Source organism: Suncus etruscus, chromosome 11 (assembly GCF_024139225.1).
Source record: "Suncus etruscus isolate mSunEtr1 chromosome 11, mSunEtr1.pri.cur, whole genome shotgun sequence".
NCBI lineage: Eukaryota > Metazoa > Chordata > Mammalia > Eulipotyphla > Soricidae > Suncus > Suncus etruscus.
The window spans coordinates 54,214,877-54,242,388 of record NC_064858.1 but is presented as its reverse complement, the minus strand read 5'-3'; the positions used below and the strand labels follow the sequence as shown (position 1 = coordinate 54,242,388).

The following is a 27,512-nucleotide window of genomic DNA, read 5'->3' as shown; positions in this document are numbered from 1 at the left end:
GAATGCTTGCAAGACCACGTGATCCAGAGTCCGGAGCGATTAGCACAGCGGTAGGGAGTTTGCCTTGCATGCAGCTGATTCAGGACTGACCTTGGTTCAATTCCTCAGCGTCCCATATGGTCCCCCAAGCCAGGAACGATTTCTGAGCGCATAGCCGGGAGTAACCCCCAGAGCGTGATAGGATTTGGCACAAAGATAGAAAGAAAGAAAGAAGAAAGAAAGAAGGAAAAGGAAGAAGGAAGGAAGGAAGGAAGGAAGGAAGGAAGGAATGAAGGAAGGAAGGAAGGAAGGAAGGAAGAGGAAGGAAGGAAGGAAGGAAGGAAGGAAGGAAGGAAGGAAGGAAGGAAGGTAGAAGAAGGAAGAAGGAAGGAAGAAAGAAAGGAAAGAAAGAAAGAAAGAAAGAAGAGAGAAAGAAAGAAAGAAGAAGAAGAAAGAGAAAGAAAGTAAATAAAGAAAGAAAGAAAGAAAGAAAGAAAGAAAGAAAGAAAGAAGAAAGAAAAGAAAGAAGAAAGAAGAAAGAAAGAAAGAAAGAAAGAAAGAAAGAAAGAAAGAAAGAAAGAAAGAAAGAAAGAAAGAAAAGAAAGAAAGAAAGAAAGAAGAAAGAAGAAAGAAAGAAAGAATGAAAGAAAGAAAGAAAGAAAGAAAGAAAGAAAGAAAGCAAAGAAAGAAAGAAAGAAAGAAAGAAAGAAAGAAAGAAAGAAAGAAGAAAGGAAGAGGGAGGGAGGAAGAAAACAAAAAGAAGAAAGAAAGAAAGAAAGAAGAAAGAAAGAAAGAAAGAAAGAAGAAAGAAAGAAAAGTAAGAAAGAAGATAGAAAGAAAGAAAGAAAGAAAGAAAGAAAGAAGAAAAGAAAGAAAGAAGAAGAAAGGAAGGAAGGAGGGAGGGAGGGAGGGAGAAGAAACAAAAAGAAGAAAGAAAGAAAGAAAGAAAGAAAGAAAGAAAGAAAGAAAAGAAAGAAAGAAAGAAAGAAAGAAAGAAAGAAAGAAAGAAAGAAAGAAAGAAAGAAAGAAAGAAAGAAAGAAAGAAAGAAAGAAAGAAGAAAGGAAGGAGGGAGGGAGGAAGAAACAAAAAGAAGAAAGAAAGAAAGAAAGAAAGAAAGAAAGAAAGAAAGAAAGAAAGAAAGAAAGAAAGAAAGAAAGAAAGAAAGAAAGAAAGAAAGAAAGAAGAAAGGAAGGAAGGAGGGAGGGAGGGAGGAAGAAACAAAAAAAAGAAAGAAAGAAAGAAAGAAAGAAAGAAAGAAAGAAAGAAAGAAAGAAAGAAAGAAAGAAAGAAAGAAAGAAAGAAAGAAAGAAAGAAAGAAAGAAAGAAAGAAAGAAAGAAAGAAAGAAAGAAAGAAGAAAGGAAGGAAGGAAGGAAGGAGGGAGGGAGGAAGAAACAAAAAAAAAGAAGAAAGAAAGAAAGAAAGAAAGAAAGAAAGAAAGAAAGACAAAAAGAAGAGAAAGAAAGAAAGAAAGAGAAGAAACAAAGAAAGAAAGAAAGAAAAAAAAAGAAGAAAGAAGGAAGGAGGGAGGGAGGGAGGAAGAAACAAAAAAAGAAAGAAAGAAAGAAAGAAAGAAAGAAAGAAAGAAAGAAAGAAAGAAAGAAAGAAAGAAAGAAAGAAAGAAAGAAAGAAAGAAAGAAAGAAGAAAGGAAGGAAGGAAGGAGGGAGGGAGGGAGGAAGAAACAAAAAGAAGAAAGAAAGAAAAAAAGAAGAAAGGAAGAAAGAAAGAAAGAAAGAAAGAAAGAAAGAAAGAAAGAAAGAAAGAAAGAAAGAAAGAAAGAAAGAAAGAAAGAAAGAAAGAAAGAAAGAAAGAAAGAAAGAAGAAAGGAAGGAAGGAAGGAAGGAGGGAGGGAGGAAGAAACAAAAAGAAGAAAGAAAGAAAGAAAGAAAGAAAGAAAGAAAGAAAGAAAGAAAGAAAGAAAGAAAGAAAGAAAGAAAGAAAGAAAGGAAGGAAGGAAGGAAGGAAGGAAGGAAGGAAGGAAGGAAGGAAGGAAGGAAGAAGAAGAAGAAAGAAAGAAAGAAAGAAAGAAAGAAAGAAAGAAGAAGAAGAAAGAAGAAAAGAAAGAAAGAAAGAAAAAGAAAGAAAGAAAGAAAGAAAGAAAGAAAAAGAAAGAAAGAAAGAAAGAAAGAAGAAAGAAAGAAAGAAAGAAAGTAAGAAAGAAAGAAAGAAAGAAAGAAAGAAAGAAAGAAAGAAAGAGGGAGGGAGGGAGAGAGAAAGAAAGAAAGAGAGGGAGGGAGAGAGAGAGAAAGAAAGAGAGGGAGGGAGGAAGAAGGAAGGAAGGAAGGAAGGAAGGAAGGAAGGAAGGAAGGAAGGAAGAAAGGAAGGAAGGAAGGAAGGAAGGAAGGAAGGAAGGAAGGAAGGAAGGAAGGAAGGAAGGAAGGAAGGAAGGAAGGAAGGAAGGAAGGGAGGGAGGAAAAGAACACATGACCCAAACAAGGAAGAACAGCCTTTCTTTCATGTTGTGAACTGGAGGACAGATATTAAAAGTATAAAATCCTGGGACCTGAGTGATAGCACAGCAGTTGGGCATTTGCCTTGCACACGAACAACTCAGGACAGATCTAGATTCAGTTTCCAGCATCCCCCATGGTCCTCCGAGCCTGCCAGGAGCAGTTAATGAGTGCAGAGCCAGAAGTAACCTCTGAGCATCGCAGGGTGTGGTCCAAAAAAAAACCCTTCAGTACAAATAAAAATAAAGTGAAGAAATCTAAGAAGACCTTTTAGATTCACATATGAAAATATAATTACAGAATCCCACAGGCAAAGGCACTAATTCTGGAAAGGAGTCAAATGAACAGAGGCCATAGCTGAAGCTAGAGTGGGTAGATACAGTCAGGCTCACAGGCTTCCCAGCTTTCCTCTTTTTTTGTTAGGAAGAAAAGACCAGACTATATGTATAGACAGAAGGTAGAGGAGTTGCTTTTATGGAGCAATAGTCAAGACCAATGTACTTGGCAGTCATAGAACATTCTTGCGATCTCACCTGCTTTGCACACACATGAGTGGTGCAAACATTATAAAGAATTATTGTTTGGCATGAATCTAGTGACTCATTGGCCCTGGATAAACTATTGTCGTCTGTTTTAGAGACCACAATCCCAAAATTAATTATAGTCCAGGGCAACACATTAATTTTTTTAAATCAAAAGTAATCCAACACTGATCCAACACAGGAATTATTCACTACATTTTTTCTCTGTTAACATTTAGAGAAGGATTTGTACTCTTAATCCCAACATGTAAATTTGTTCATTGGGGCAGGCTTTTTTCCATTACAGACAGTGCCTGCAAACCTCCTCAGGGAATGTGATGCTTTCTTTAGGTCTCTGAGGTCTCTGGAATCATCTCCACTTCATCATCTTGATTTTTTTTTCTGTTTCTACAAATAGAAGACAGCTGTTGCTCACAGACACATATTTAAACCTAGAATCAAGCAGTACATAGTTTTGTAACTAGTCTGAGAGATCTTTGGCTAGGATTTTGCCATTAAGCTCATTGGTGAGCTTTCACAGTTAAAATATACTGCAGGATTCAACTCTCCAGATGGTGGTGCTGGAGGTGTCATTGAAATCCCATAGCCCTTCCTCTGTTCTCCATATGTTGGCAGGGAGCTCACACAGACATCTCCGTAAATGTTACCTCTGTCTATGACGGCTTGTGCCAGCTTTCTACTTTACCATGACCCTGATCTTCAGATTTGGGTACTTCAAGGACTGGCATGCTTCTTTGTCATTTCCTATCTTCACATCATAAATTGGCTTCGATCCATTGAAGGTTATTGGATCTGTAACAAACAAAACCACACTAAAGTCAGACATATTGAACAAATTGGCTGTAGATGGCTTCTCCAGAGTCAATGAATGAAGACATTTGGAAAGACGTTGGCTTCATTAGTTGTTGATTCTATTTCACTGCTTGATCATCACATTAAATCTAATCTTAAGCATTCAACTTACAAGTTATAACAGTCATTAAAATACATATATTCTCTCCTCTGCTGACTCATACAATGTTTTTTTAAGTCTCAAATTTTCAGTGGCATTGTTTCTGATGGATCCCATTATCTCCTCTCCTCATTAAAGTGAGCTTTTTATTTTCCTGAACTTGCCCCTTGTTTTTCAGATCACCCATTGAAGCTATTTTCTCTGCTTTGTGGGTATCTTGATGATTAAAAGCATTTCAGATCTGACCAAGCTAAGCTTTATTTCTTGCTCATTTATAAGTCTGTCCAGATCCTCATTTTTTTATCTGTCATTATTGAGACTGGAGAGATAGCACAACATGCTAAGCATAGATTTTTGCATAAATAAAATTCAAGTTTGACCCCTTCATTGCATGATCCCTCAAGTCCTGCCAAGAGTGACCCCCAAACACAGAGTCAGGAGTTATCTGAGCTGGGTATGTCACCCTCCAAATAAATAAATAAATATCATTATCAATAATGGTAAACAGTGAATGTCAAATCTATAGTAATGGCTTCATGCTAAGTAAACTGAAGATAGAATATGAAAAAGTACTGTAAATATATTGTTTATATTATGTATTAACTATATATATACAGTATGTCAAAGTTCACTTTCTTTGTTCACACTTCTAGATTATTTCGAACAAACCTACCTACATTTTCTTTAAGCAGTCTGCACTTTGAATTCTGAATGCATTTTTGTTTGTGATTCTGCTGACAGAAGCTCATTCAAAAAAGCACGAGAAGATACAGAGTCTGTCAGGAAAAGAGTTAAAACCCTCCACCCTCCCAGCTAACTGTGGCCCACAGGCTGCTAATTAGCTTGATGGATAGGCACCTGGTCTGGTTATGAATGCTCAGAAGCCCATTGGCTGCTGGCCGCTGATTCCCGACTCCCTGAGGTTTGGAGATGTATCAACCCGAGCAGAGAGAGCTGGCACTTGCTGAAAGGGGAGCTGTAGCCAATTCTTCACACGCTCCTTTGGACTTGATTTGGCAGAAGGAAAAACCATGCCTATAGACACATCTGAGGCAGCCTGTTCTCGCACAATAGTTTGCATTTACCTGGCACACTGTTCCCTTTCAGTGTCATTACAGTACAATGACCAAGAGGAATACTCCTATAATCATTTAAGCAATAACTGATATATGTTATATCTTTTCTTGTATCTGCTTCTTCTTCTCCTTGGTTTCCCTAGGAATAATTTTGAAAGTCATTTTCTTTTATTCTTTGGATGTTAGTGGAATTTTAAACTAGGCTTCTATCATTAATGCTTGATTTATATGAGCCCAAAGCTCCTGTATGCTAATATTTTATTAACCAGAGAGAAATTAGTTATTAGACCTGGATATTTGGCTCTTCTTGCTATTTGGTAGCTATGTGACCACAGAATGTTTCATAGCTTCTCCAAGCCCCAGATACCTCACTTGTAAACTCAAGAGACTAATTCTAACACTTTGGTTCTGTTTAAATGAATCTACAAAATCATATTGATCTTCTTTCTTTTGGTACAACTACTTATATTGATCTATACCCTCAACCATCAAGTATTCATTGTAGATAGAACCCAGAGTAGTAAGCTTGTGGCAAAATATAAACTAAAAGAATAATCATAACTTCTATTATACCTCCCAAAATACATTACTGAAATAGAAAATAGAATCACTCAGGGAGAAAAACAGTCAAAGAATAATGTTATGGTCAGGGAGATGGCTCAAAGAGCCAGAGCACATGCTTTGCATGATGAATTTCCAGATTTAACCCCCAGCACAGGATGGGCCCCTGAGCATTGCCAGTATGCACCCTCCAATAATAATAGTCTAATCCATCACTACTCTATACTCTGCTGCTAAATAATGCATCTACACAGACTTTCTGTTTTACTTGTGCCAACATAGACACAATCTTCAGACTTTTTCCCATCCCCAGTTAACTGAATCACTGTTTATACAGTCTTTATGAAAGATGTCATGAATATGGGGCATTTACAGCTCAAACCCAGCACAATTTTTTTCAAGCACCATTGAGTATTTCAATTCTCCAAAGGCCATATCATTGCTAATCTTTTTTTTTTCTCTATCAAGCTTCAGTGATCCCCCTTTCTTTATCACTTTCATTCTAAGAGCTATGCAAACTCATCTCCTCAGCAGAAGTGCTAAAGTTAAAAAGTGTTCTGAATTACCTGAGGGTGTCCAGGCAGGGAGCTGGTCCAACATTTTCAAGAAGTTTATCAAAATTTGTCTTGCAAATCTCTATAGTCTGAGAAAATTCCCATAACTAAAATTCTCTCTTTCTTTTTTTTTTTTTTTTTTTTTTTGTTTTTTGGGCCATACCCGGCTGTGTTCAGGGGTTACTCCTGACTGTCTGCTCATAAATAGCTCCTGGCAGGCACGGGGGACCATATGGGACACCAGGATTCGAACCAACTACCTTAGGTCCTGGATTGGCTGCTTGCAAGGCAAACACCATTGTGCTATCTCTCCGGGCCCAAATTCTCTCTTTCTATACACATATCATCTTACTTAATTCTCACAATAACCTTGTGAAGGAGATACTATTGGATCAATTTTGCAGATGAGAAAAGTAAAACTTGAATAAGATGGGGGCCATCCCACTGTATGAGCCCAATCTTGTAGGTTTGTTATGAGGATTAATGAGGGTGGCAGAGTGTGCAGTATTGATCCCAGTGCAAGTCTTGGAGAAGGTATTGATAACATTTCCTAACAGAAATTATAGTAATAGTGGACAACGTAATAACAATAAATTTGTCTTCATTCTTTTGTTTAGGGCAGATTTGCTCCAAACCAGATTGTATTGTGGATTTGGGCTGGGCATGAATGGGAGGCCCTGCTGAGTCACCCATCCTGTTGCCCACCAAACAGCTTGGATCGCAAACCATAGACTACAGCCTGTTGCCAGCCCATGCAGGAAGTCACAGAGTGGGTCACCCTCCATGCCAAGACCCATCACTAATACTCAGGCATCAAAAAGAGAAAAGGCAGGACTGAATGAAAAACACCCTGCCAGTGCCACTGGGCAAGTACCCCAGGCAAAGGGCAGCGGTAGTATGGGGTAAGCCACAAGGGTAGAGGTTAGCTAGGACCGTCCAGAGCCAGAGACATAGGGAAGGCACAAAGTCCAGAACTCTCTGCCATTAAGGCAGAATCATAGCTATGAGCTATGAAGCTCAGACCCGGCACCTGCTCCAAACTCCCAAAAGGCTTCACTGACAAAACAAAAATTCAAAGTTATAATTATTCAGAATTGCAGGACTACCACTGTGGAACATTAGACCAGGAAGCCAGTCCTGGTAAACCATAAAGATGCTAACGGTCTCAAACTTTCAGTGTTACCTACATGTAAAGTGCTATTACAGTCCACATCATTAGGCAATACCATTGGGCCCCAGCTCATCTGTTGGGCATTTCTTTTGTGGCCTCCAATTTGTAAGAGCAAAGAAGTGATTTGATACTTGGGTCCTTTCCTCCCTTAATTCCCCAGGATAGGAAAATGTTTTCACCAGGAACTTTGATTCCTGGTGAGAGAGAGAAGCCAGAATTTCAGTAAGCAGCCCTGCTTCTTTCAGGAAGCAAGCCCTGAAACTTGCCCTATAATGGATTTGCTGCCAGGGGTCTCAAACTCACGGCCTGCGGGCCCTCTGTACAACATTCTGTGGCCCTGCCCTAGAGGAATCATTTTTTGTTTTGTTTTGTTTTAGTTGTTTGGGTTACACCCCCCCAATTCAAGGCTTACTACTGACTTTGCACTCAAGGATCACCCCGACTTTGCCTCCTGTGGCCCCAGGTAAATTGAGTTTGAGACCCCACCCTGCAGGTTAGAAACTACAAAGGAACCTTTTAGCAGGAGAAAGGAAATCTGTTTGGGCTCCCCATAGCCCTCATCCATTCTCTATCCAACTTCCCTTCCCCAACTCCCATATGCAGATCATGGTTTGTCCCAGACCTCCAGTCATGCCCTGTGCCTGTGACTGCAGCCTCAGCATCCATACCTGTCACATAAATTGGATTCCAAGTATTTCCACAGAGACAATCTGCCCAAGCAGTTTTGATATGTATATGAGTATTCAGTGATTCGGAATAAAGAGGTTAGTAAGAGCTTCTTGGTCTGCATCATAATTGGAAAAAAGCAGCTGAGAGAAAAAGAAGGTTCACCCTTTCTAGCTACAGGGGATCCATTAGGGCAAGTTATAATTTACTAAATGATCATCTAATGGCCTGAAAGAGTTAATATGGATATCTATGTTATTTCTACCCAGAAAGTCATCTTCACCCAAGAACCTCGTGCAACCCCAGGCCCTAACCAAACAATGACCTTGCAGATTGGGGGGGTTTTCACTAGAATTTGCTTGGCAAATTCAGTCACCAACAGAAAGGCAGTAGGCTGAAGTGTCTCCCAGGCCTATCCAGCTCTGCCTCAGCAGACCCTCCAAGGGCCTCATAATCCTTTTTTTTTTTTTGCTTTGTTTTGTTTTGTTTTGTCTTTTCACATGAATCAGAGGTGAAACCTACACTATAACCATGTGTCCATGGCACTGCTCTGCCAAGAAGAAGGAAACATTGCATAACAAAACTGTGATCAACTTTTGTGCCACCAAACACCACTGCATAGCAACTTGACATGCAATAGTTGCGGTGTCCTGGGAATATCCACAAGGCTCAGAGTTAGGACTTGTGAGACAGAATCCTATGATTCTGTCCAGTTGCTAGCTGTGTGCCCTTGGGCACGTCAATGGACTTCATAGCGACTTAGTTTCATTCTCTTAAATCAGATTATTTTGGTAACAGCATCCTCTGGGTCATTGCTTCCATAATTCATTGCGGTAGCCTGTGACTATGGTTTGTCAACTGAAAATGATCTCATAACTGCTCATTGCTTAATGAAACAGCATGGCATCATGAAGAGCTTATGAACCTCATACCCATATGCCCAGAATTTTATTCTGATGAAAATTAAGCCAAGAGGAAAAATAACTTCAAATCCTCAATAAGAAGAATGACATTGCAAAACCAGCCTTTATGGGTCATCAAGATAATGCATATAAAAGTACTGAGTATGTGGAAGGTGCACAAATAATAGGTATCACCCTCTTACCTTTTTTTTTTTCCATTTTCAGCAGCATTTCCCCCACTTCTCTCAGAGTAGGCACTTGTCTTCTCTGCCATGAATCATACAGGCTCTGCAGCATCATCACACAGAGTTCTCTGGCACCTGTCCTCTGCTTCCTGGGGTATTGGCATGAAAAGAAAATGAAAAAAAGAGCTCTGGAGGGCAGAGCATAATAAACATGTTATTTTGACCTGCATTCATGTGATAAATGCTTTCACAAAGACTGCAGGTTATTTATTTTAATTTATTGAATTATCGGGAATTAGAAAGCTATTTACGATTGAGTTTCAGGCATATAATAGTTGAGCACCAATCCCTTGGCCAAGTCTCCACTTCCCTCCAGCAATGTCCCTAGTTTCCCCTCCTGTCCCTAAGTCTGACTCTATGGCAAGCATTTTACTTTTTATTTATTTTTTAATAAATAATATATTTATTTAAACACAGTGTTTACAAACATGATTCTAGATGGGGTTCAGTCATAAAAAGAACACCCCCTTTCATCAGTGCAACATTCCCATCACTAATGCTCCCAGATCCCCCTCATCCCCCACCTGTATTTGAGACAGGCTTTCTAATGATCAGAGAAACTTCTCTAGTAACATACTAAAGAAATGATCCCTGAAAGTATAGTCTTACCATATGGGATGTCAGGATTCGAACCTGGGTTTGTCCTGTGTTGGCCGCATGCAAGGCAAATGCCTTACCTCTGTGCTATGGCTCTGGACCCACCTTTTAATTTTTTTAACACTGAGTTTGCATATTGTTACTGAAAGTAACAGTGTCATGTATATCACTTTACTTCCTTCAGCACCCAGCTTTCCTCCAGAGTGATCATTTCTAACTCTCATTGTAATAGTGGTCAGTTTCCTGCCTAATCACCTTCCCTCTGTGAGAAACTTTCTAATTAAGAACCAGTTATTTTGCCCGTTGTTTCCATTGTCTTTGGGAATTATCCTCTTATATTTCTTTGTATTCCACAAATCAATGAAATCATTCTGTGTCTGTCCCTCTCTCTCATTTCACGCACCATGATAATATCTAAACCCATTCAAGTATCACAAATTTTATGAATTCATCTTTTCTAATAGCTGATTATATTGACTGATTATATGAATAATAATCACTTATTATGTATATGTAGCATAGCTTCTTTATCTTCTCATCTGTTCTTGGGCGCTTGGGTTTTTTCCAAATTCTGAATCGTGAATAGTGCTGCAATAAACATAGAATTGCTTTTCTGCATTGTGCTTTTGGGCACTTTGGGTATATTCCCAGAAGTAGAGTTGCTGGGTCATATGAAAGCTCAATATCTAGTTTTTTTTTTTTTTAAGAATGCCCATTTTATTTTTCTCAAAGAACTAAACCTGTCAACATTCTAACCAGCAGTTGATAAGGGTCCCTTTCTCACCACATTCACATCAACACTAGTTGTTGTTTTTTGTTTGTTTGTTTGTGACAAATGTGAATTACAAGTCTTTCACATTATATTTAAGGTACCTCTGTTACCAGTATGCATCCCATACCTCCCTCCTTTGCACCCTGGACTGCTAATGTAATAGGTTCCTTTTGTATATAACTTGTTGTAGATTGGGTATTTTGATTCTGTTGTCTTTGACTTGGGGTTTGGTGTTTAGGTCTGATCATTTTATATTTCCACTCAATGTTCATGTGACTGTTTGCTCCTGGTACCATCCACTTTTTTCCCCCTCAATTTATGAGGCAAGACACGATGATTCAATCAATGTGGTTCTGTTGGAAAAAGAAAAATAAAAGGAAGAAAGAACGCTGCTGGGAGGAGTCCATCTAGGAGCTACCAATATCAATTTAAAAGAATAAAGGGGAAGGAAAAAAAGGTAATGACAACAGCAACAATAAACAACAGCTAAAATAACAACAACAAGAAAGAATAAAAAAGGAGGAGGAGGGTTGGTGTGGCAAGGTTTTTTTTTGTTTGTTTGTTTTTTGTTTTGTTTTTTGCACAGGCACAGTAAGTATGGGGAAATTAGAAACAGAATTCCCTTGACTTCAGAGATACTGGGTTTCTCCACCCTTGAAGCATACTGTCATGGGAACGACTACAGGCTCCAGACTGCTTGTTGTTCTTCAGTCTCTTTGGTGTGATATGGTATCTCATTGTTGTTTTGATTTGCATTTTCCTGATGATTAGTGATATAGAACATTTTTTCCATAGCCTTTTGGTCATTTTTATCTCTTCTTTGAGGATGGTCACTTTTATCTCTTCTTTGGGAATGTTTTTGTTATCTCTTTTTCCAATTTTTTAATGGAGTTAGATGATGTTTTGTTAAGCTCTACCAATGTCTTATAAATCTTAGATATTAACTTAAATATTAACCCCTTATCAGATCAGTACTGGGTGAATAATTTCTTTCATTCCATGGGCAATTCTGTATCCTGGTCATCATTTTCCTTAAAGTTCAAAAGCTTCTTAATTTAATATAGTCCCATTTGTTTGTATTTATTCCTACTTACTTGCCAAGTGGTATTTTATACTTGAAGATCCCTCTAGCTTCAATGTTATGGAGAGTTCTACCTATGTTTTCTTTTCTTACCTTATGGATTTATGTCTGATATCAAGGATAAAGACCTATTTTGATTTTGCTTTTGTGCATGAAGTTAGAAAAAGGTCCAAGTTCACTTTTTGCATATGCCCAACCAGTTTCCCATCTTGAAGAAGCTTTCCTTGCTCACTTTATATTTTGATCCATTATTAAAGATTAACTGACCATATAACTTGAGGGTCTCTCTGAGTTTTCAGTCTGTTTCTATTAATCAGATGGTCTGTCTTGATTCCATTACCACACTGTTTCAATTACTACTGCTTTGTTATACAGCTTGACTGTGGGGAAAGTGATGCCTACCATCTTCTTTTTCCCAAAGACCGCTTTGACTGTTTGGTGAGGACAGTTCCCATATTTTCCTGAGTATAAAACTTTTTAGCCCATTAAAAACTTCTTAAAGTCAGGGGTCGTCTTATGTGCAGGTATATGACATGCTGAAACTTACTCCAGCTTCAGGAATGAGTAATCTGGCCACCACTTACTGCCACATCCCATCCAACGGCCAATTGTCATCATTCAGTCCTCTGCTTGTCCTGATTGTTCTTTCAGGGCACACAGAGGAGCTCAGTTACCAAGCACAGCATCTCATCCAGCCTCTGGGTATAAGGCTTTCTGGTGCTCAGTCCTCTGTTCAGTTTTTTTGGGGGGACACAAAGGAGGCTCTCTGTCTCCCTCTAGCTGTCCTGTTAATTACTGCACCTCAGCCAGCTACTCTTCGAGGAGCCCCCTCTCCCTGCTCTCAATGTAGGTCACAGTTAAAAAAATCACAGTCACTCACCACAAATGACAAATGTAAAATGGTTGTTGAAACTACAAAGTCTAGCTTTATTAATCATATAATGTTAACTTTTGAGAGTTCTACTTTTTTTCTTATATGTTTTTAATTTACACTTGGTGTACGTTAAAAGAGAGGTAATCTTATATGGCGAATATAGCCCAACCCAATATATTTTTTTAATTTTTTATTTTGATCATAATGACTTACATATCTTTCACAGTAGTATTTTAGGTACATATTAACATTGAATCAGGGGAATACACATCACCAAATTTATCCTCCCCCATCCCAGTTCCCTTTCTGCAACCCATATACCCCACCATCCCCAGCCCCCAGGCTGCTAGAGTAGGTGGACTCCTCTTTGTCTAGCTTACTATTAGTGATCATATATCTGTTTGGTCCTGGTACCCTCCCTTGTTTCCCCCCTCTATTTGAGATGTGGAGCTAGATAAATCGAGTTATGTGGTTTTGTTTGAAGGAAAGAAAAGCAATAGATTGGGGGTACAAAATAAGAAAAATATAAAATAAAACAAGCAAACAAAAAGAAGACGTCAAATACGCTGAATATGGGCGGAATCCTTCTAGAGGTTTTCAACCTCAGTTTGAGAGAGGATGTGAAAAAGGTAATTGAAACACCACAACAACAGAAAGAAATTTCAAATTAAATATCCAGTGAGCACTACAGCAATAAAGACAAGCACCACACAATAGTCTCAGTTCTGAAATCAAATCATGCCGGAGTGCAAAAAGAAAGAGAAAGATGAGATAAAATAAAGTAAAATAAAATAATATTGGAGACATCAACTTCAATCTCTACACAAAAATAAAGACGTCAAAAAATCGATCAATCGATAAATAAATATGTGGAAAAATTATTGTTTTGTGCTTTTTTTCCTTTTCTTTTTCCCCCTGCGTAGGCACAGTAACTATTGAGGATATTATAGAGGTAATTCCCTTGGCCTAGGAGATACAGGGTTTCTCCACCCCTGAAGTATACTGTCATGGAATTAACTATAGACTCCTTGCATGATCATTACTCTCCCCTCGGTGCTTTCGTGGTGTACGAAAGACTTCTGCTTCGCCTTGGATGATAAAATCAGACCTCTGTATCTAGAGATCTTGGTGACTGTGCAGCTCAAGAAATGGAGCTTATGGTAAAGTCTTTCTTTGTGGTTCTAGCAGTTCTGCTTCTTCAGTGTCATTTTAATCCATCTTCTGTAGTTGGTGGTCTTGGTCATTTTGTTGCTCCTAGGATGGAGCCTGGGACAGAGTCTTCCATTATGTTTCTGGAAGACCCATTTAGTTGCGGTTGTCTCAGTCAGACCTCTGGAATTGGAGATCTTGCCAAGCCCTATATTTTAACAGGAAAAGAAGGGGGTCATCTTATATGCCAGAAAATATGGTGATTGTTCTATATAAATTTCAGAAGTGTTTGATCTATTTCTTTGGAAAATTCCCTTTGTATTTTATAGAGACTTTATTAAATCTGTATAATGCTTTAGGGAGTATTACCATTTCATTTTTATTATGTTAATACTACCAATCCATGATCAAGTTATATGTCTCTATTTCTACATGGTCTCTTTTATTTCTTAAAATAGTGTTTTGTAGGGCCGGGAAGATGGCGCTAGAGGTAAAGTGCCTTGCAAGCCCTACCTTAGGATGGACCACGGTTCGATCCCCTGGCGTCTCATATGGTCCCCCCAAGCCGGGGCGATTTCTGAGCGCATAGCCAGGAGTAACCCCTGAGCGTCAAACGGGTGTGGTCCAAAAACCAAACCAAAAAAAAAAAGAAAAAGAAAAAAATAGTGTTTTGTACTTTTCTTTTTATATGTCTTTCATCTTGTTGGCAGATTCCTAGATAATTGATTTTTCTGAGGCGCAACTGTAAATAGGATTGTGTTTTTAAATATTGATTTCTTCCTACTTTCATATAGAAAACCCATAGACTTTTACATATTAACTTTTTAATCTGTCACTTTACTATAAAATCACTGTATAGTATTGTATTTTTTGTAAAATTACTAGAGCATTCTACTTATTTTATTAATTACTTTATTTAAAGACCAGGTATTACATAGTTGCTTATAATAGATTGTTCCAAGACAAATCCAATTACCAATATAAAATTCCTTTCACCATTTTCCCTGGATTCCCCCTTATTCCAAATCTATCACAAAATAATATATTTTACATATTTTATATTGCTTGTTTACAAGTAAGTCAAAATAAGAAAATTTGTAAAATGTAATGTATCTTGAAATGAGGTCATTGTCAGAAGGTTTGCTAATTGACTCTGTTATTTGTTTTGTTACTGAACATTATGTGGCTTTGAATACACACTGATGTCTAAATTGGTGTGTTTGTACTTGGATGACAGTGTTGGAAAAAAATTGGAGTTGTCATGCCATTGCATAAGCAGTCAACACTGCTTGTTCTCATTTTTTGTGATGTGTGCCAGTCTCTGTGGTGTGATGTGGTACCTCATAGTTGTTTTGATTTGCATCTCCCTGATGATTAGTGATGTGGAGCATTCTTTCGTGTGCCTTTTGGCCATTTGTATTTCTTCTTTATCAAAGTGTCTGTCCATTTCTTCTCCCCATTTTTTTGATAGGATTAGATGTTTTTTTTCTTGTAGAGTTGTCAGTGCACTGTATATTTTGGAGGTTAGCCCCTTATCTAATGGGTATTGGGTGAATTCTGGGCACTATTTTCTTTGAGGTGCAGAAACTTCTCAGCTTAATATATTCCCATCTGTTAATCTCTGCTTTTACTTGCTTGGAGAGTGCAGTTTCCTCCTTTAAGATGCCTTCAATCTCAATGTCCTGGAGTGTTATGCCTATGTGTTGTTCTATATCCCTTATGGTTTCAGGTCTGATATCAAGATTTTTAATCCATTTGGATTTTACCTTCGTACATTATGTTAGCTGGGGGTATAAGTTCACTTTTTTGCAAGTGGCAAGCCAATTGTGCCAATACCACTTGCTGAAGAGGCTTTCTTTGCTCCATTTAGAACTTCTTGCTCCTTTATCAAAGATTAGATGATTGTATGTCTGGGGAGCATTCTCTGAGTACTCAAGTCTATTCCACTGATCTGAGGATCTGTCTTGACTCCAATACAAAGCTGTTTTGATAACAATTGCTTTGTAATACAATTTAAAGTTGGGGAACATAATGCCTCCCATATTCTTTTTACCAATAATTGCTTTGGCTATTCGAGGTGTTTATTGTTCCAAATGAATTTCAAAAGTGCCTGATCCACTTCTTTGAAGAATGTCATGGGTATCTTTAGAGGGATCGCATTAAATCTGTATAATGCCTTGGGGAGTATTGCCATTTTAATTATGTTAATCCTGCCAATTCATGAGCAGGATATGTGTTTCCATTTCCGTGTGTCCTCTCTTATTTCTTGGAGCAGTGTTTTATAGTTTTCTTTGTATAGGTCCTTCACATCTTTAGTCAAGTTGACTCCAAGATATTTGACTTTGTGTGGCACTATTGTGAATGGGGTTGTTTTCATAATGTCCATTTCTTCCCTATTATTATAGGTGTATAGAAAGGCCATTGCTTTTTGTGTGTTAACTTTGTAGCCTGCCACCTTGCTATATGAGTTTGTTGTTTCTAGAAGCTTTTGGTAGAGTCTTTAGGATTTTCTAAGTAGAGTATCATGTCATCTGCAAACAGTGAGAGCTTGACTTCTTCCTTTCCTATCTGGATTCCCTTGATATCTTTTTCTTGCCTAATCGCTATAGCAAGGACTTTCAGTGCTATGTTGAATAAGAGTGGTGAGAGAGGACAGCCTTGTCCTATGCCAGAATTTAGAGGGAAGGCTTTTAGTTTTTCTCCATTGAGGACAATATTTACCAATGGCTTGTGATAGATGGCCTTAACTATATTGAGAAAGGTTCCTTCCATTCCCATCTTGCTGAGTGTTTTGGTCAAGAATGGGTGTTGGACCTTATCAAATGCTTTCTCTGCATCTATTGATAAGATCATATGATTTTTATTTTTCTTGTTGTTGATGTTATGTATTATGTTCATAGATTTACAGATGTTAAACCATCCTTGCATTCCTGGGATGAAACCTACTTGATCATAGTGGATGATCTTCTTAATGAGGCATTGAATCCTATTTGCCAGGATTTTGTTGAGGATCTTTGCATTTGCATTCATCAGCAATATTGGTCTCTAATTTTCTTTTTTCATAGCATCTTTGTCTGGTTTAGGTATCAAGGTGATGTTGGCTTCATAAAAGCTATTTGGAAGTGTTCCCATTTTTTCGATTTCATGAAAGAGTCTTGCCAGGGTTGGTAGTAGTTCCTCTTGGAAAGTTTGAAAGAATTCATTAGTGAATCCATCTGGGCCTAGGCTTTTGTTTTTGGGCAGACATTTGATTACCGTTTTATTTTTATCGATAGTGATGGGGATGTTTAGATATACTACATCCTCTTTATTCAACCGTGGGACATTATAAGAGTCCAAGAATTTATCCATTTCTTCCAGGTTCTCATTTTTAGTGGCATAGAGTTTCTCAAAGTAGTTTCTGATTGCCCTTTGAATCTCTGCCATATCAGTAGTGATCTCTCCTTTTTCATTTCTAATACGAGTTATCAAGTTTCTCTCTTTCTTTCTTTGTTAGTTTTGCTAATGGTTTATCAATCTTGTTTATTTTTTCAAAGAACCAACTTCTGCTTTCTTTGATCTTTCGGATTGTTTTTTGGGTTTCCACTTCATTGATTTCTGCTCTCAGCTTTGTTATTTCCTTCTGTCTCCCTATTTTTGGGTCCTTTTGTTGAGCACTTTCTAATTCTATGAGCTGTGTCATTAAGCTATTTAGGTAGGTCCCTTCTTCCTTCCTGATGTGTGCTTGAAAAGCTATGAATTTTCCTCTCAGTGCTGCTTTTGCTGTGTCCCATAAATTCTGATAGTTTGTACCTTTATCATTTGTTTCCAGGAAAGTTTTGATTCCCTCTTTGATTTCATCTTTGACCCACTGGTTATTCAGTATTAGGCTGTTTAACTTCCAGGTGTTAAAGTTTTTCTTCTGTGGAATTTCTTCTTTGGAATTCACATATAATTTCAGAGCCTTGTGGTAAGTGAAGGTAGCCTGAAAAATTTCTATCCTCTTGATAATATGAAAGTATGTTTTATATGCCAGCATGTAGTCTATCCTGGAGAATGTCCCATGTACATTGAAGAAAAATGTGTTTCTGGGGATGGAGTGTCTTATATAGATCTACTAGGCCTCTTTCTTCCATTTATCTTCTCAGGTCTAGTACATTTTTGTTGGGTTTCAGTCTGGTTGACCTATCCAGTGATGACAAAGCCGTGCTGAGGTCCCTCACAATTATTGTGTTGTTATTGATATTATTTTTCAAATTTGTCAACAATTGTATTAAATATTCTGCTGGCCCCTCATTCATTGCATATATGTTTAGGAGAGTGATTTCTTCCTGCTGTACATACCCCTTTATTAATACAAAATGTCCATCTTTGTCCCTTACAACTTTCCTGAGTATAAAGTTTGCATCATCTGATATTAGTAGGGCCACTCCAGCTTTTTTATGAGTGTTGTTTGCTTGGATAATTTTCCTCCAGCCTTTGATTTTAGTCTATGTTTGTTCTGACTATTCAGGTGCGTTTCTTGTAGGCAGCAGAAGGTTGGATTGAGTTTTTGATCCATTTAGCCACTCTGTATCTCTTCACTGGTGCATTTAGTCCATTGACATTGAGAGAAAGAATTGCCCTGGGATTTAACGTCATCTTTTATCAAAATTTGGTGTGTCTTTTGGTCAGTCTTGTCTTAAAGTAGGTCTTTCAGTTTTTCTCTTAAGATTGATTTGAGTCTTTAAAGTTTCTGAGCTGTTTTTTGTCTGTGAAACCATGTATACTTCTGTCAAACCTGAAAGTGAGTTTTGCTGGGTACAGTATTCTAGGTGAAGCATTTATTTCATTGAGATTTGTCACTATGTCCCACCACTGCTTTCTGGCCTTGAGTGTTTCTGGTGACAGATCTGCTGTAAATTTCAAGGATGTTTCATTGAATGTAATTTCCCTTTTTGATCTTGCTGCTTTCAGAATTCTCTATCTGTGGGACTTGTCATTGTGACTAGGATGTGTCTTGGGGTATTTTTTCTGGGGTCTCTTTTGGTTGGTACTCTTCAGACATGTAGGATTTGATTGCATATATTCTTTGCTCTGGAAGTTTCTCTTTAATGATGTTCTTGACCATTGATTCTTCCTGAAATTTTTCTTCCTGGGTCTCTGGGACTCCAATGATTCTTAAGTTTTTTCTGTTGAGCTTAGCATAGACTTCTATTTTCTTTTTTTTTTTTAATGCATATTTTTTTTTATTTAAACACCTTGATTACATACATGATTGTGTTTGGGTTTCAGTCATAAAAGGAACACCACCCATCACCAGTGCAACATTCCCATCACCCAAGTCCCAAATCTCCCTCCTCCCCACCCAACCCCCGCCTGTACCCTAAACAGGCTCTACATTTCCCTCATACATTCTCAATATTAGGACAGTTCAAAATGTAGTTATTTCTCTAACTAAACTCATCACTCTTTGTGGTGAGCTTCCTGAGGTGAGCTGGAACTTCCAGCTCTTTTCTCTTTTGTGTCTGAAAATTATTATTACAAGGGTGTCTTTCATTTTTCTTAAAACCCATAGATGAGTGAGACCATTCTGCGTTTTTCTCTCTCTCTCTCTGACTTATTTCACTCAGCATAATAGATTCCATGTACATCCATGTATAGGAAAATTTCATGACTTCATCTCTCCTGACAGCTGCATAATATTCCATTGTGTATATGTACCACAGTTTCTTTAGCCATTCGTCTGTTGAAGGGCATCTTGGTTGTTTCCAGAGTCTTGCTATGGTAAATAGAGCTGCAATGAATATAGGTGTAAGGAAGGGGTTTTTGTATTGTATTTTTGTGTTCCTAGGGTATATTCCTAGGAGTGGTATAGCTGGATCGTATGGGAGCTCGATTTCCAGTTTTTGGAGGAATCTCCATATCGCTTTCCATAAAGGTTGAACTAGACAGCATTCCCACCAGCAGTGGATAAGAGTTCCTTTCTCTCCACATCCCCGCCAACACTGTTTATTCTCATTCTTTGTGATGTGTGCCATTCTCTGGGGTGTGAGGTGGTATCTCATCGTTGTTTTGATTTGCATCTCCCTGATGATTAGTGATGTGGAACATTTTTTCATGTGTCTTTTGGCCATGCGTATTTCTTCTTTGTCAAAGTGTCTGTTCATTTCTTCTCCCCATTTTTTGATGGGGTTAGATGTTTTTTTCTTGTAAAGTTCTGTCAGTGCCTTGTATATTTTGGAGATTAGCCCCTTCTCTGATGGGTATTGGGTGAATAGTTTCTCCCACTCAGTGGGTGGCTCTTGTATCCTGGGCACTATTTCCTTTGAGGTGCAGAAGCTTCTCAGCTTAATATATTCCCATCTGTTAATCTCTGCTTTCACTTGCTTGGAGAGTGCAGTTTCCTCCTTGAAGATGCCTGTAATGTCCTGTAGTGTTTTGCCTATGTGCTGTTCTATATATCTTATGGTTTTGGGGCTGATATCGAGGTCTTTAATCCATTTGGATTTTACCTTTGTACATGATGTTAGCTGGGGGTCTAAGTTTAATTTTTTGCAAGTGGCTATCCAATTGTGCCAACACCACTTGTTGAAGAGGCTTTCCCTGCTCCATTTAGGATTTCCTGCTCCTTTATCAAAAATTAGATGGTTGTATGTCTGGGGAACATTTTCTGAGTATTCAAGCCTATTCCACTGATCTGAGGACCTATCCTTATTCCAATACCATGCTGTTTTGATAACTGTTGCTTTGTAGTACAGTTTAAAGTTGGGAAAAGTAATTCCTCCCATATTCTTTTTCCCAATGATTGCTTTAGCTATTCGAGGGTGTTTATTGTTCCAAATGAATTTCAAGAGTGTCTGATCCACTTCTTTGAAGAATGTCATGGGTATCTTTAGAGGGATGGCATTAAATCTGTATAATGCCTTGGGGAGTATTGACATTTTGATGATGTTAATCCTGCCAATCCATGAGCAGGGTATGCGTTTCCATTTCCGTGTGTCCTCTCTTATTTCTTGGAGCAGAGTTTTATAGTTTTCTTTGTATAGGTCCTTCACATATTTAGTCAAGTTGATTCCAAGATATTTGAGTTTGTGTGGTACTATTGTGAATGGGGTTGTTTTCTTAATGTCCATTTCATCCTTATTACTATTGGTATATAGAAAGGCCATTGATTTTTGTGTGTTAATTTTGTAGCCTGCCACCTTGCTATATGAGTCTATTGTTTCTAGAAGCTTTTTGATAGAGTCTTTAGGGTTTTCTAAGTAGAGTATCATGTCATCTGCAAACAGTGAGAGCTTGACTTCTTCCTTTCCTATCTGGATTCCCTTGATATCCTTTTCTTGCCTAATCGCTATAGCAAGTACTTCCAGTGCTATGTTGAATAGGAGTGGTGAGAGAGGACAGCCTTGTCTTGTGCCAGAATTTAGAGGGAAGGCTTTCAGTTTTTCTCCATTGAGGATAATATTTGCCACTGGCTTGTGGTAGATGGCCTTCACTATGTTGAGAAAGGTTCCCTCCATTCCCATCTTGCTGAGAGTTTTGATCAAGAATGGGTGTTGGACCTTATCAAATGCTTTCTCTGCATCTATTGATATGATCATGTGGTTTTTATTTTTCTTGTTATTGATGTTGTGTATTATGTTGATAGATTTACGGATGTTAAACCAGCCTTGCATTCCTGGGATGAAACCTACTTGATCGTAGTGGATGATCTTCTTAACGAGGCATTGAATCCTATTTGCCAGGATTTTGTTGAGGATCTTTGCATCTGCATTCATCAGTGATATTGGTCTGTAATTTTCTTTTTTGGTAGCGTCTCTGTCTGGTTTAGGTATCAAGGTGATGTTGGCTTCATAAAAGCTATTTGGAAGTGTTTCTGTTTGTTCAATTTCATGAAAGAGTCTTGCCAAGATTGGCAGTAGTTCCTCTTGGAAAGTTTGATAGAATTCATTAGTGAATCCATCTGGACCTGGGCTTTTGTTTTTCGGCAGACATTTGATTACTGTTTTAATTTCATCAATGGTGATGGGGGTGTTTAGATATGCTACATCCTCTTCCTTCAACCGTGGAAGATTATAAGAGTCCAAGAATTTATCCATTTCTTCCAGGTTCTCATTTTTAGTGGCGTAGAGTTTTTCAAAGTAGTTTCTGATTACCCTTTGAATCTCTGTCATATCAGTAGTGATCTCTCCTTTTTCATTCCTGATACGAGTTATCAAGTTTCTCTCTCTCTCTTTCTTTGTTAGGTTTGCCAGTGGTCTATCAATCTTGTTTATTTTTTCAAAGAACCAACTTCTGCTTTCGTTGATCTTTCGGATTGTTTTTTGAGTTTCCACTTCGTTGATTTCTGCTCTCAACTTTGTTATTTCCTTCTGTCTTCCTATTCTTGGGTCCTTTTGTTGAGCATTTTCTAGTTCTATTAGCTGTGTCATTAAGCTACTCAGGTAAGCTCCTTCTTCCTTCCTGATGTGTGCTTGCAAAGCTATAAATTTTCCTCTCAGTACTGCTTTTGCTGTGTCCCATAAGTTCTGAGAGTTTGTGTCTTTATTGTCATTTGTTTCCAGGAACCTTTTTATTTCCTCCTTGATTTCATCTCGGACCCACTGGTTATTGAGCATGAGGCTGTTTAACTTCCAGGTGTTAAAGTGTTTCTTCTGAGTCCCTTTGGAGTTCACAAATAATTTCAGAGCCTTGTGGTCAGCGAAGGTAGTCTGCAAAATTTCTATCCTCTTGATCTTATGGAGGTATGTTTTATGTGCCAGCATGTAGTCTATCCTGGAGAATGTCCCATGTACATTGGAGAAGAATGTGTATCCAGGTTTCTGGGGATGGAGTGTCCTATATATATCCACTAGGCCTCTTTCTTCCATTTCTCTCCTCAGGTCTAGTATATTCTTGTTGGGTTTCAGTCTGGTTGACCTGTCCAGTGTTGACAAAGCCGTGTTAAGGTCCCCCACAATTATTGTGTTGTTGTTGATATTATTTTTCAGATTTGTCAACAGTTGTATTAAATATTTTGCTGGCCCCTCATTCGGTGCATATATGTTTAGGAGAGTGAATTCTTCCTGCTCTACGTACCCCTTGATTAATATAAAATGTCCGTCTTTGTCCCTTACAACCTTCCTGAGTATAAAGTTTGCATTATCTGATATTAGTATGGCCACTCCAGCTTTTTTATGGGTGTTGTTTGCTTGGATAACTTTTCTCCAGCCTTTTATTTTGAGTCTATGTTTGTTCTGACTATTCAGGTGCGTTTCTTGTAGGCAGCAGAAGGTTGGATTGAGTTTTTTGATCCATTTAGCCACTCTGTGTCTCTTAACTGGTGCATTTAGTCCATTGACGTTGAGAGAAAGAATTGTCCTGGGATTTAACGCCATCTTTATTTCAAAATTTGGTGTGTCTTTTGGGTAGTCTTGTCTTAGATTAGGTCTTTCAGTTTTTCTCTTAAGACTGGTTTTGTGTCTGTGAAGTTTCTGAGCTGTTTTTTGTCTGTGAAACCATGTATTCTTCCATCAAACCGGAAAGTGAGTTTTGCTGGGTATAGTATTCTGGGTGAAGCATTCATTTCATTCAGTCTTGTCACAATATCCCACCACTGCTTTCTGGCATTGAGCGTTTCTGGTGACAGGTCTGCTGTAAATCTCAGGGAAGCTTGCTTGAACATGATTTCCCCTTTTGATCTTGCTGTTTTCAGAATTCTGTCTCTATCTGTGGGATTTGTCATTGTGACTAGGATGTGTCTTGGGGTGGTTTTTCTGGGGTCTCTTTTGGTTGGTACTCTTCGGGCATGCAGGATTTGATCACATATATTCTTTAGCTCTGGAAGTTTCTCTTTAATGATGTTCTTGACCATTGATTCTTCCTGGAAATTTTCTTCCTGGGTCTCTGGGACTCCAATAATTCTTAAGTTGTTTCTGTTGATCTTATCATAGACTTCTATTTTCGTCTGTTCCCATTCTTTGACTAATTTTTCCATTGTCTGCTCATTTGCTTTAAGTTTTTTGTCCAATCTCTCCTGCTGTATGGAATTGTTATGTATCTCATCTTCCACAGCACCAAGTCTATTCTCAGCTTCTGATACCCTGTCCCAGAGCTTATCCATTTTGTCATTCACTTCGTTTACTGACTTTTTTAGTCCTGTTAGTTGACATGTTATTTCAGTTTGGAGTTTTGTCATTTCTGCCTTCATATTTTCTTGGTTCTTATTAGTGTTCTGTTCAACTCGATCCATGGTTTCTTGGAGTCTTTTGAGCACCTTCCATATTGCTAGTCTAAAGTCCTTATCTGAGAGGTTGATTAGTTGGTCAGTCATTATCTGGTCCTCAGAATTGTCATCTTCATTCTCTATGTCTGATGCTGGCCTGCGTTGTTTCCCCATTGTCACACTTGTATTGTGGGTTTTTCTACGTGTTGTAGTGGTATTCATTGTCTATATGATGTAGGCAGCACACTCCTCTGGCTCTTCCCTTTCTGAATGGGCTGACTTGCCTCTAAGGGAGGGGAGTCCTCCGTGGATGAAGCCTCACACTGGGTCAAATCTTAGGCCCGAGCATGCAACAGAGAAGACAGTCCAGAGAGAAATGTTTGCTTCTGTGATATAGCGCCGTTCTTAGTGTGATTTTTCCTTCTTGTTGCAATGGAGTTCTTTCCTTAGAAAGAGTGCACGCCCGCGTAGCGAAGCGGAGCGGCCGTGCTCCTCTGAGCCTCTTTTTGCCCCACTCACAAGAGTTTCACGCAAGAGGACAGTAGACAGACATAGACAGGTCACACTCACAGTCTTTCACAGCTGAGCCCCACTGGGTCGGTGTACTTTCGCGGATTTTCCCCGCCTGGTGTCACACACAGGGAGCCAGCTTTTGCAAAGGTTAGCCGGTTTTTATGCTCTGAAGTCCCTCCCTGAAAAATTAGACTTCTATTTTCATCTGTTCACATTCTTTGACTAATTTTTTCATTGTCTGTTCATTTGCTTTTAGTTTTTTTTTCCAATCTCTCCGGCTATATGGAGTTGTCATTTTTTTTTAATTTAAACACCTTGATTACATACATGATTGTGTTTGGGTTTCAGTCATGTAAAGAACACCACCCATCACCAGTGCAACATTCCCATCACCAATGTCTCAAGTCTCCCTCCTCCCCACCCGACCCCCGCCTGTACTGGAGTTGTTATTTATCTCATCTTCCACAGCACTAATTCTATTCTTAGCTTCTGTTACCCTGTTGAGAGCTTATCCATTTTATCATTCAATTCATTTACTGAGTTTTTCAGGCTTGTTATTTGACCTGTTATTTCAGTTTGGAGTTTTCTGATTTCTGTCTTCATATTTTTTTGGTTCTTATTAGTGTTCTGTTAAACCCCATGGTTTCTTTGAGTTCTTTGAGCATCTTCTATATTTCTTGTCTAAACTCCTTATCTGAGAGACTAATTAGTTGGTTGGCCTTTTTCTGGTCATCAGAATTGTCATCTTCATTTTCTATGCCTGATGCTGTCCTGCGTTGTTTCTCCATTGTCACATTTGTATTGTGAGTTTTTCAATGTTTTGTGTTGGTATTCATTGGCTAAATGATGTGCATGGCCAGGTTCCTCTGGCTCCGCCCTTTCTGGGTGGGTCGACTAACCTCAAAGAATGGGAACCCTCCGTGGATGAAGCATCACAGAGGATCAAATCTTAGGCCTGAGCATGCAGCAGAGAAGACAGTCCGGTGTGAAATGCTGGGCTTCAATGGTCCAGCACAGTTCCTAGGGTGATTTTTTTTTTCTTGTTGCAGTGGCGTTCTTTCAGCTGCTGGGTGAGCAAATTTTCTGGGCCCTTTTTGGCCCACTCCCAAGAAGTTTAAGAGACAGGACAGTAGACAAACACACAAAGGTAGCATTCACAGTTGGGAACCACTGGCAGACGTAGATTTTCCCAGCCTGACATCACAAACAGGGACCTACCTTCTGCGAAGTACTGCTTATAGCCGGTTTTCACGTTTGGAAGCAGTTCCTTGGCGTTCCTGCCTTTGAATGAGCCTCTGGGAGAGCGAATTTTATGGGCCCTTTTCAGCCCACTCCCAAAAGGTTCAGGAGACATTACAGTAGACAAACACCAAAGGCAGCACTCACAGTTTCTCCGGGATTGGTTTTTTAATGTCTATTTCTTCTCTGTCATTATTTGTGTATAAGAAGCCATTGATTTTTCTTTTTTTTTTTTTTTTTTTTTGGTTTTTGGGTCTCACCCGGCAGTGCTCAGGGGTTACTCCTGGCTCCATGCTCAGAAATTGCTCCTGGCAAGCACGGGGGACCATATGGGATGCCGGGAATCGAACCGATGACCTTCTGCATGAAAGGCAAACGCCTTACCTCCATGCTATCTCTCCGGCCCCGCCATTGATTTTTCATAGCCTGCCACTTTACTATATGAATCTATTGTTTCTATAAGCATTTTGGTAGAGTCTTCAGGATTTTTTAAATATAAGATCATGTCATCTGCAAACAATGAGAGCTTGACTTACTAGATTCCTATCTATTTGGAAGCACTTGGTATCTTTTTCTTGCCTAATTGCTATGGCAAGTACTTCCAGGACTATACAGAATAGAAGAGGAGAGAGAGGCAGCCTTGTCTTGTACCATATTTTAGAGGAAAGGCTTTTAGTTTATCCCAGTTGAAAATAATATTTGTCAATGGCTTATGATAAATGACCTTGATTATATTGAGAAAAGTTTATTCTATTCCCATCTTAGTGAGAGTTTTTATCATGAATGGTATTGGTATTTTATTGAAAGCTTTCTCTGCATCAATTTATATGATCATGTGGTATTTATTTTTTCTTTTGTTGATATGGTTTAGTATGTTGATTGATTTACATATACTAAACCATCCTTGCATTCCAGGAATAAAACCTACTTGGTCATGGTATATGACTTTCTTGATGAGGCACTGGATCTTATTTGATCTTTACATCTGTATTATCAGGGATATTTGTCTTTAGTTTGTATTTTTTTTCTTCAGCATCTCTGTTTGGTTTTGGTAGCAGGGTGATGTTAGCTTCATAAAAACTATTTGAAAGTTTTTCTATTGTTTCAATTTTCTTAAAGAAACTAAAAAGAATTGGTAGTGGTTCCTCTTGAAAAAATTGAAAGAATTTGTTAGTGAATCTATTTGGGCCTGGGCTTTTGTCTTTTTTTTTTTTTTTTTTTTTTTGGTTTTTGGTTTTTGGGTCACACCTGGCAGCGTTCAGGGGTTATTCCTGGCTCAACACTCAGAAATCATTCCTTCCTAGCAGGTGTGGGGAACCATATGGAATACTGGGATTTGAACCACCATCCTTCTGCATGCAAGACAAAAGCCTTATTTGCATGCTAACCCTCTGGCCCCTGGGCTTTGTCTTTTGAGAAGACTTTTGATTACCATTTTAATTTCCTCAATAGTGATGGGGCTATTTAGAAATGCTAGATCATCCTAATTCAACATAAGAAGATTATAAAAGTCCAAGAATTTATCACTTTCTTCCAGGTTCTTATGTTTTGTGGCATAGAGTTTCTCTTAGTCTCTGATTACCCTTTGGATCTCTGTATTATCTATAGTGATCTTCCCCTTTCCATTTCTAATATGGATTATTAAGTTTCTCTCCCTCTTTTGTGAGTTTTGCTAGTGGTTTATAAATTTAAATTGTGAAAAAAAATGAAAAGTGTTTATTTTTTCAAAGAACTATTGCTTTCATTAAACTTTTGAATTAATTTAGGTTTCCACTTCATTAATTTCTTCTCTAAGCTTTGTTATTTCCTTCTGCCTACCTATTTTGGGTTCATATTATTGGTCATTTTCTAATTTTATAAGCTGTATTATTAAGTTATTTATGTAGGCCTCTTCTTCAAGATATGTGCTTGCAAAGCTATACATTTTCCTCTTGGTACCACTTTGTTATGTCCCACAAATTCTGATAATTTGTGTGTTCCTTCTCATTTGTTTCCAGGAATGTTTTGATTTCATCTTTGATTTC

At 38.4% G+C, this 27,512-nt stretch overlaps 1 protein-coding gene and 1 pseudogene across 1 annotated transcript in view; one reads left to right on the top strand and one right to left on the bottom strand.

The window, feature by feature from the left end:
• Positions 1-27,512, top strand: part of ANKS1B (ankyrin repeat and sterile alpha motif domain containing 1B) — a 1,587,094-nt gene that overhangs the window by 1,341,243 nt on the left and 218,339 nt on the right.
• On the bottom strand, positions 9,543-9,705 carry LOC126023366 (uncharacterized; annotated as a pseudogene).